General features: G+C 38.3%; 1 long non-coding RNA gene across 2 annotated transcripts; it reads right to left on the bottom strand.

Annotated features, from left to right (window-relative positions):
* LOC110432052 lies at positions 3,220–7,719 on the bottom strand. Of its 2 annotated transcripts, none has more exons than XR_002449527.1 (3): positions 7,177–7,719; positions 6,806–6,884; positions 3,220–6,098 (listed from the first exon to the last, which is right to left on the bottom strand). It is a non-coding gene; the product is annotated as an uncharacterized LOC110432052 (long non-coding RNA). The 2 variants fall into 2 exon arrangements; XR_002449528.1 differs by having other exon boundaries at positions 6,806–6,881.

Genomic DNA, 8,383 nt, shown 5'->3' with positions numbered 1-8,383 from the left:
CCTGAATTATATTGAATAACTTAGATAACTAATACCTTTTTTATTTATTTCAAATTAAAGACGGAATGGCTGAGGGAAAAGGTCCTACAACAAGACCGAATCAAAGCTATCCAAGAGACGATAGCAGGATTTCTCCGCGACCAAGTGATCAATCCAAACGGCGAGTTTCACTTCAACGGCAACGAAACTCTTATACCAAACAACGATGATCATTTGTATCGTTTGTAGACATTGGGAGAACAAACTCTATGTATATATGTGTTACGAATTTTGTACATATAAAACTATATATATATAAAGCTTTTTACATATCTATTTAATTTTTGATGTGGTCTATTCATTTTATTATAGGCAAAGCTTAACTATTAAGCTTAGCCTATAATTTTCATTTATATATGCTTAATATGCGTGTAATATAAATATATTATTGTATCAGCAAAACATGTATTGAAAAACCTATTATTATATATTATATATAAACAATAAACAGAACCAAAGAAGTGAACTAAAAAAAAAGAAAAAGAAACCCTTTAACACCGGTTGGCCGAACCGGGACTAAAGGGTGGGCCTTTAGTCCCGGAAGGGCAGCACCGGCTCGGGAACCGGGGCAACAGGCCCTTCCCGACCGGTGCTAATGCCCGATCATGCAGCAGTGTTACGAACCGGTGCTAAAGAGGCCTTTAGCCCCGAGCCAAAAAAAAGCCGAGGTTTTTGACGATTTTGGGCATCGACCAATGCCTCATTTCGTAGCAGTATGTAGAGTACATGCGATCGGACTTTTCGACTATAAGAAGCTGTAGCAAATAGAGGTTCCCGTGATGGAGCACTCGCACTACGAGGCAGATCGCTAACCCCTACAGATCAAGAACCACCAGCAATGCTTCGATTAGCCCATGTGGCTGTGATCCTAGTCGTGTTGACTAGATCATTAGCAAAAATTCAATAGGTGATCTTAGTACGTCGCTCCCAAGCGATTGCATCTGTAGAATTTTTAGAAAAGGGAGTTGTTTGCATTGGGCCTTACTACTACTGCTACTACTACTACAATAACCATGGCTTGAATCTGACTTATTTGCAGCAAGCACAAGAGCTTGAATGGGTTCAGAACACAAAACCGATTGTGAAAACAATAGAGTGACAGTGTGTGTAGTCTAAGCAGTGTGGTTGTGTTGTCAGTTATTCAAAAACAAGAGTCTGTGTTCTCTGGTGCGGGTGGGAGACCACACCTTGTATCAGTTTATCCTTCGAAGAGTAGTGGGCCAAGGGCCCAGCCCAAGGTTGGTTGCCTGCTTTTGTATGGGGTGTCAGCACCCAGCACGCCAACTTTTTTTTTTTTTGACGATTCCAGCACGCCAACTTAGGCCCCGTTCGTTTTCTGGGTATGGACGTCCAGGAATAATTTATTCCGGCTGGATAGTTAGTTTATATTTGTATAAGATTCTATCAACCGGAATGAATTCGGGCTTGAAACGGTTCAAAAGGAACGAGCCCTTATCTGTCAGCGTGTCCAGGCAGTAGATATGTGTGTAACTTACTAACTTCTGGAATCCATCAGTTGGAGGGGCAGTGCGGGTCAATGAAAATGTTGTCTGAGAGTTCTGTCATCAGCTTTCAATGGCCCAGAAAACTGCAATTTACTATGCTGGAATGTAAGGGGACTGAATGATCCTGCAAAATGAGCTAGCGTGTGAGGCCTAATTATGTCCTCCAATGCAACGATTGTGGTTTACAGGAAACGAAAATTGCTAACTGGAATCAGACAACCCTGAATGATACTCTAGGCCCCCACTTGCCATCACAGATTGCAGTATTCCCTTCAGTTGGTGCCTCTGGCGGCATCATCATTGCGGTTTAAGAAAAAAACATTGAACTGCTATCGCCGCACACAACACATCTCTCCGACAGTGCTAACATTACAATGAGAGCTGAAGGAGCCACTTATTTCTTGGCTGGGGTATACGAACCACAAGGAGATGCAGAAAAAATTGGATTCCTATCTGAACTAGTTCAGTTGAGACCGCTAGTTCAGACCATTGCCCTTTTCTCATGCTCGCACGACATCAAATACAATTCCTACCGAGGATTTGTCCACATTTATCAATGTGAGTTTAGAAGATAGAAATTCTGCAAGCACACAATATAACATTGTAGCACTTTGCCGGGAGTATTCTAGGTACCATAGGGGTATATTGGGAGCCTAGGGCTACAAATAGTTATTAGAAGCCCCGGCCAACACCCCACCCAACCCCTACCTGCGCACAAGTGGGGGATCCCAGGCACTCAACCAATGCCACTTAGTCCACGCATTCAGGTTAACTGAGCTGACGCGCACAGCAGGTGGGGACCGCAGTGGACCCTGTCAATCGGATGTATAAAAATCTAGGTCAAGCTGCATAGGAAAGTTTTGGACGCTATGTTGCATAGAAATTAGTCGATGGATGAATTAAAACTAATTTGTTACTGCGTAAAAACCTCTTTACAATCTGGATGTTACACCTGACAAGAGCTGACATAGACTGACACATACTGACACATGCCTGCATGTTTGCGTCCACTCTAATCTCTTCCGTTTTTTTCACAATAATTTCTCAACGAAATATCTTATTCAAAAACGGTTTTCACCATTGAACTCCTGATATTTTTTTGCACGATTCAAGATCCGTTGTGAATATATTTTTGAAAAAAATTAAAATTCATAATTTTGTGCACTATGAGATAAAGTTTTATGCATCTGTCTACGAATAGATCTTGTGAGTGAGAAACATAGAGACGATCCTGTGTTTTTTAAAATTTGAAATTTGAATCATGACACGTAACGGCCGATTAAATATATAGAATCACTCGTTAAAACATGTAAGAAAGTGTTGGCGTCAACGTTGAATAGAAATTAGTAGTTGGATGAATAAAAATTAATTTTGTTACCGTATAGAAACATCTCCACATAGAGACGATCTTGTCTTCTCCAAAATTTGAATGCTGACACGTGAGAACCGAGTAGGTGTATAGAATTAATAGTCAAGATGCGCATAAAGGTTTTTAGTTCCACGTCGCATATAAATTAGTAGTTGAATCAATAAAAATTAATTTTGTTGCTGCGTAAAAATCTCTCCACGAGATGGACATTCCACCTAACACAATCATGATTTTTTGTAACAACATCATGCTTTCTGCTACAGGAGCCTATTACAACCAACACCGTCACTACTCATACCTACACCATTTTTTGCACCAGGATATGTTTATTTAATAGAGAAACAATGTATAGAAACCTTACACCATAATTCCCTCTAGGAGAATAAAACATACAAAACACTACACATTAGATGTGGACTATCCATAATGTTCCCAACTCATAATATCCATAGACACTAAGTCAACCAAAAATTGAAACCCAACAGAGGTTACATAAAAACCAATAGTTTCACCCGTATCATCCAAGTATATAACCACAACATATGAAAAACTAACTTTTTACATTAACCTATCAACTATATCGAATATCAAACTACGCCATTGTCACAAGCCAAGGAAGTTGCGAATGTCGCAAGCCATGTCCTATGACGAGCCACCATTGACCTCACACCAAATAGAGGAATCCTTTCGACCATCCTACACCACAACAAAGACATAGAAACATGTTTTGAGCAGGCACAAAAACCCTTACAATGGTGCACAAAAACCCTTACAATGGCGCACAAAAACCATTACCGATTAGGTACATGGAATCAATAGTCAAGATGCACATAAAGATTTTTAGTGCTACATTGCATATAAATTAGTAGTTGAATAAATAACAATAATTTTTATTGATGCGTAAAAACCTCTCCACAAGATGGGATATTCCGCCTGACACAATCATTATTCTCTATAACATCATGCTTCATAGTATGGGGGCCGATTACAGCAACACCATTACTACTCATACTCACACCATAGAATTAGTAGTCAATATGCACATAAATGTTTTTATCGCATTGCATAGAAATTAGTATTTCGGTGAATAAAAGTTATTTTTTACCACATAAAAACTGCTCTAACAATGTATAGAATTATAAATCAATAATGTGTAGAATTGTATACCATCAATATATAGCAAGTTACAGTTTAGCTATGTATAGAAACTTATGCATACAATTATAAGAACACAAAATCAACAAACAAAACAATGAGTATGAATTCAATTTGTGTGGAAATCTATGCAACTAAGCACAGTGCTCGTCCAACATCTTTGAAATCATAGTTTTACCATGCATAGAAACCTGCTTGCAGGGGAAAGAAACATAGATGACTGACATCCTTGCAAATAATCTAATTCACAATTTATATTCAAATCACAGACATACGGATGACCAAATTTACTTGCAAAACCAACAACCCTGAACTGCATAGAAACTTTACCACTAGAAGAAACAAGAAGCAAGCAATCTCCATAGACTTTTCATTAGGCATGCATAGCAGACATATATATTTTTTACTACTAGACAGTACTAGTAGGAACAACAAGAGGAAAATTGTTTTTCTGATTTGCTGGCCAAAAAACACAACAAATCAAAACTAAAAATTATGCATGTAAACATAGTAACCAAAGAAAAGCAAAAAATATTTTTTTGAACAAAACTAACATCTGTGAGGAAGAAACAACATAGAAACATGTGTTTTTATAACATATAGAAACATGTTTTAGCATGTATAGAAACCTTATAGTGGCATGAAAGGCATATAGAATAGCATAGAAACATGTTTTTAGCGTGCGCAAAAACATATTTCCAACATGAGCTGAAAGTGCAACTTAGAGAAAATAATGGTCAGAAATTCTCATCCCTCCACACGTCACGGCATAAATAATCAGACCACGGACATGAGCCATCCGATTCAACAAAATTCATTTTGGGAGACGTAGTACTAAATAGTCCCAGTGACAAATATTTTTATACAGCAAAAAACATAATTCACGTTCATAAAAAATTCACCTATTCCCTCGACTAGCTGGCCGCACCCACCCAACAACGTATAAAATATGCACAAAAATGAATTATGGTCCTAACATAAACTTTTCCTTTTCCTCCTACTTATGTGGATGTATAATTAATAGAGAAACAATGTATAGAACCTAATAAAACCCTCCTATGTAGGAGATTTATTTATCCAAAAACCGTGAAAAACACAACCCAAACCATTTTGTCCCTTTGGGGACATACAATTAATAGAGGAATAATGCATAGACACTAAATTGAATCAAAACACAAAAATCCATGGCATGGAAACTGTGTCTCAAGAAGTATAAAAAATCAAAAGTGGATCCGTGGAAGACATCCTTGACCGCGCCATGCCATTACCGTTGTCCACGCCCCCATCCGCCACCGCCAATTGGCACTACGCTCATATATGTAGTTTCACAAAAAAAAACAGGCAATTTTAGCCTCTTATCAAATAAAATTGAATGTATGCATAGAAACTCACTAATGCTAGAATAGAAACTCACATTGATGCAAATACTAGAAAATTGAAAAGCATAAGACATATAAAATTGAGTTCCAACAATATATAAATGTATAAAATTATGTTCCAACAATGTATAAAATGTGCTCTAACAATGTATAGAATTCCATATGATTTCTTAATTACACGGTTGGCTCAAGAAGTATAGAAATAAAAAATCAAAGTACATGAAAACAATATGTGAAAACCATTATTTATTTAGTCAGATTGTCAAGTCATAATTGTTATGCATAGAACCTTATGTATGGAAGGACAAAAATAAATTCGCAGGGAAAGATTTGAGTTGCATTCACATTAAATCAAGAATAAGCACAAACCATCATAAATAAATATTTTATTTAGTCAGATTACCAAATCATAATTAGTATGCATATAAATTTATGTACGCAGACAAAAAATAATGTTTCTAAATGGACGCATCAATATTATACAGAAAACCATGCTTGCTGAAGATGTGGGAGGGTGCCTTTGCTGGAGATGGGGGATGGGGACCATGGTCACTAAGAAAGAGGTGCCGGTGCTGTTGACATTGCCGGAGATGTTGGGGAAGGGGTCCGGGGCTCGGCGCTCATGGCCTGGAAGAGCTTAAAGCCATGACACTGCCGCATCATAATTGGTGGCGTGTGGGAAACATAGAAATTTATCAAATAAGCATAGAAAATCAATTTCTGACTGAGGCATGTGCAATATCGAGTTCCAAAATGTATAAAATTAGAAAAATCAATTTTTGACATTGCTGCAGTGCAAATACTAGAAAATTGAAAATCGCAAAATGTATAAAATTGAGTTCCAAAATGTATATATAAATTGTACTTCAATAATGTATAAAATGTGCTCCAACGATGTATAGAATTCTAGTTGATTTCTTGATTACACGGTTGGCTCAAGAAGCATAGAAATAAAAAAATCAAAATACATGAAACAATTTGCGAAAGCCAATATTTATTTAGTCAGATTGCCAAACCATAATCGCTATGCATAGACACTCATGTATGTAAGCACATAAAGCAAATTTGTCTGTAAATAGAAGCATCAACACTGCATAAAAAGGTACTCCAACTATGTATATAATTGTATAGAAGTGCGTAGTTAACTGCTCCAACAATGTAGACTAATTTGTTGTAACAATATATAAAATATGTATCAAGCTATAGTTTAGTCATGCATAAAAACTTATGCACTCAAGCATAATAACTAAAAATCTACACACAAAATAATGAAGATGAATTATGCATAGAAACCAATACAAATTTGCCTTCAATTATGATGCGGCAGTGTCGTGGCTTGTCAGGGAAGGGATATTTACCGATAATATATGTATACGAGCCATCCCTGCAGCCGCTACGACGCCATCGTCCGTCATCCAAGCACATAGCCAGCCGCTGCTAATCATATGGAAGGAAATTAACTCAAAAAAAAGTAACTAGGATTCCATCTCAAATCATGCAAAAAAGAAATCATGGATTCAAATTTATAACCATGCTATTAAATTAACTAGAATGGTCATCAAATGCCTCCGATTTGTGCTCAGGAACCTGGACTAAATGTCGCTCACTGCAGTATACAAGGCAGGTGAGAGGGAAGATGACCAACTAGATTTGGATGCATCTAGCGTTGTAGTAGACTATCGATCTGGTGTGCATCAAAACAGATTCAATTAGAATAAATTCTACTCACAACACTCCATCTGCTACCATCGGTGAGGGGAGGGCATCGGGGAAGGAGCCACCGAGCGTGCGGGCCTGGCCACACCCCATCGCTACAGTTGCCGAGCTCGCTGGCCGGGCCGCCTGGATCTGCTTCCTCAGGATGTCACCGGCTGCTATGGTGGCTCATCTTCGTGAGAGGACGGGTGCGCCCCTGCCGGTGAAGTCGAGGACGGGAGGGGGCGCCACCATCGATGGAGTCGAGGATAGGATGCTGCATCATCACAGATGCTCCCTAGCCTCTGGATGTGATGCATACGCTAGGGGTGTGGGGCCGCCGCGGTCGAGGGAGAGGCACCATCAGGGAGGAGCCGGAGAGGAGGCCACCATGCTCGGCAAACCGTCGGAGAGGAAGGAAACGTGCCGCCGTATCTAGGAGGTGAACCGCAAGTTCTATGGTGTAAAGGAGGAGAGAGATTTTGAAATGGCCAGCAGGTGAGAGGGGGGGAGACGACGAGGTGGGGTGTTGGATTGGTGGGTGCTGTAGGGTGGCAGGCTCACGTGGGTGTGTTGTTCATGGACATTAAGGAAGGCTTGGTGACCAGTTGGCTTCTTGGTTTGGACCTGATGTTTGGGCTGGGGCTGGGGCTTCTACTAACTATTGGAAGCCCTAAGCTCCTATGGTGTATTTTCTATACTCCCGTAGTTACTTCCGTCTTCAATAAATCATGTTACGTATGTGTTCACACTAATTTAATTAATTTGAGTATGTTTATATACTCAATTTAAGATACTTCAAATCTTCGTACGTAATTTTTTTTCGAAAGAGATCATACTTTTTAATATATTACTAAAATGCCACTGCAGTACTATATAAAATATAGTATAAATATATACTTCATATATACTTGCATACTTGATATACATACTGCCCTAAATGATTTAGTATGATCATATACTACGTCTACATATACTTCGTTGGACCATATATACTGTAACTATATATATATATAGCTACAAAATAACTTATTCTACAGCCACTTTGAGTTACGATAATTACTATGTTAATTTACGAGATTATAGTAACTCCATACTAAGTGGTTTACTATAACGTTATGGTAAATATCTCCATGTGTTATAGTAACGACCCAACTATTGTAAATATGTATTGATATTATCGTAAATTAGTATATAAAATTATCGTAAATAGAGATGGCTACAGAATAACTTATTTTGTA

The sequence above is a fragment of the Sorghum bicolor genome, chromosome 1 (genome assembly GCF_000003195.3).
Source record: "Sorghum bicolor cultivar BTx623 chromosome 1, Sorghum_bicolor_NCBIv3, whole genome shotgun sequence".
In the NCBI taxonomy this organism is placed as follows: Eukaryota; Viridiplantae; Streptophyta; class Magnoliopsida; order Poales; family Poaceae; genus Sorghum; species Sorghum bicolor.
Note: the sequence above shows the minus strand (reverse complement) of the source record. Positions and strands in the feature narration are given on the sequence as shown.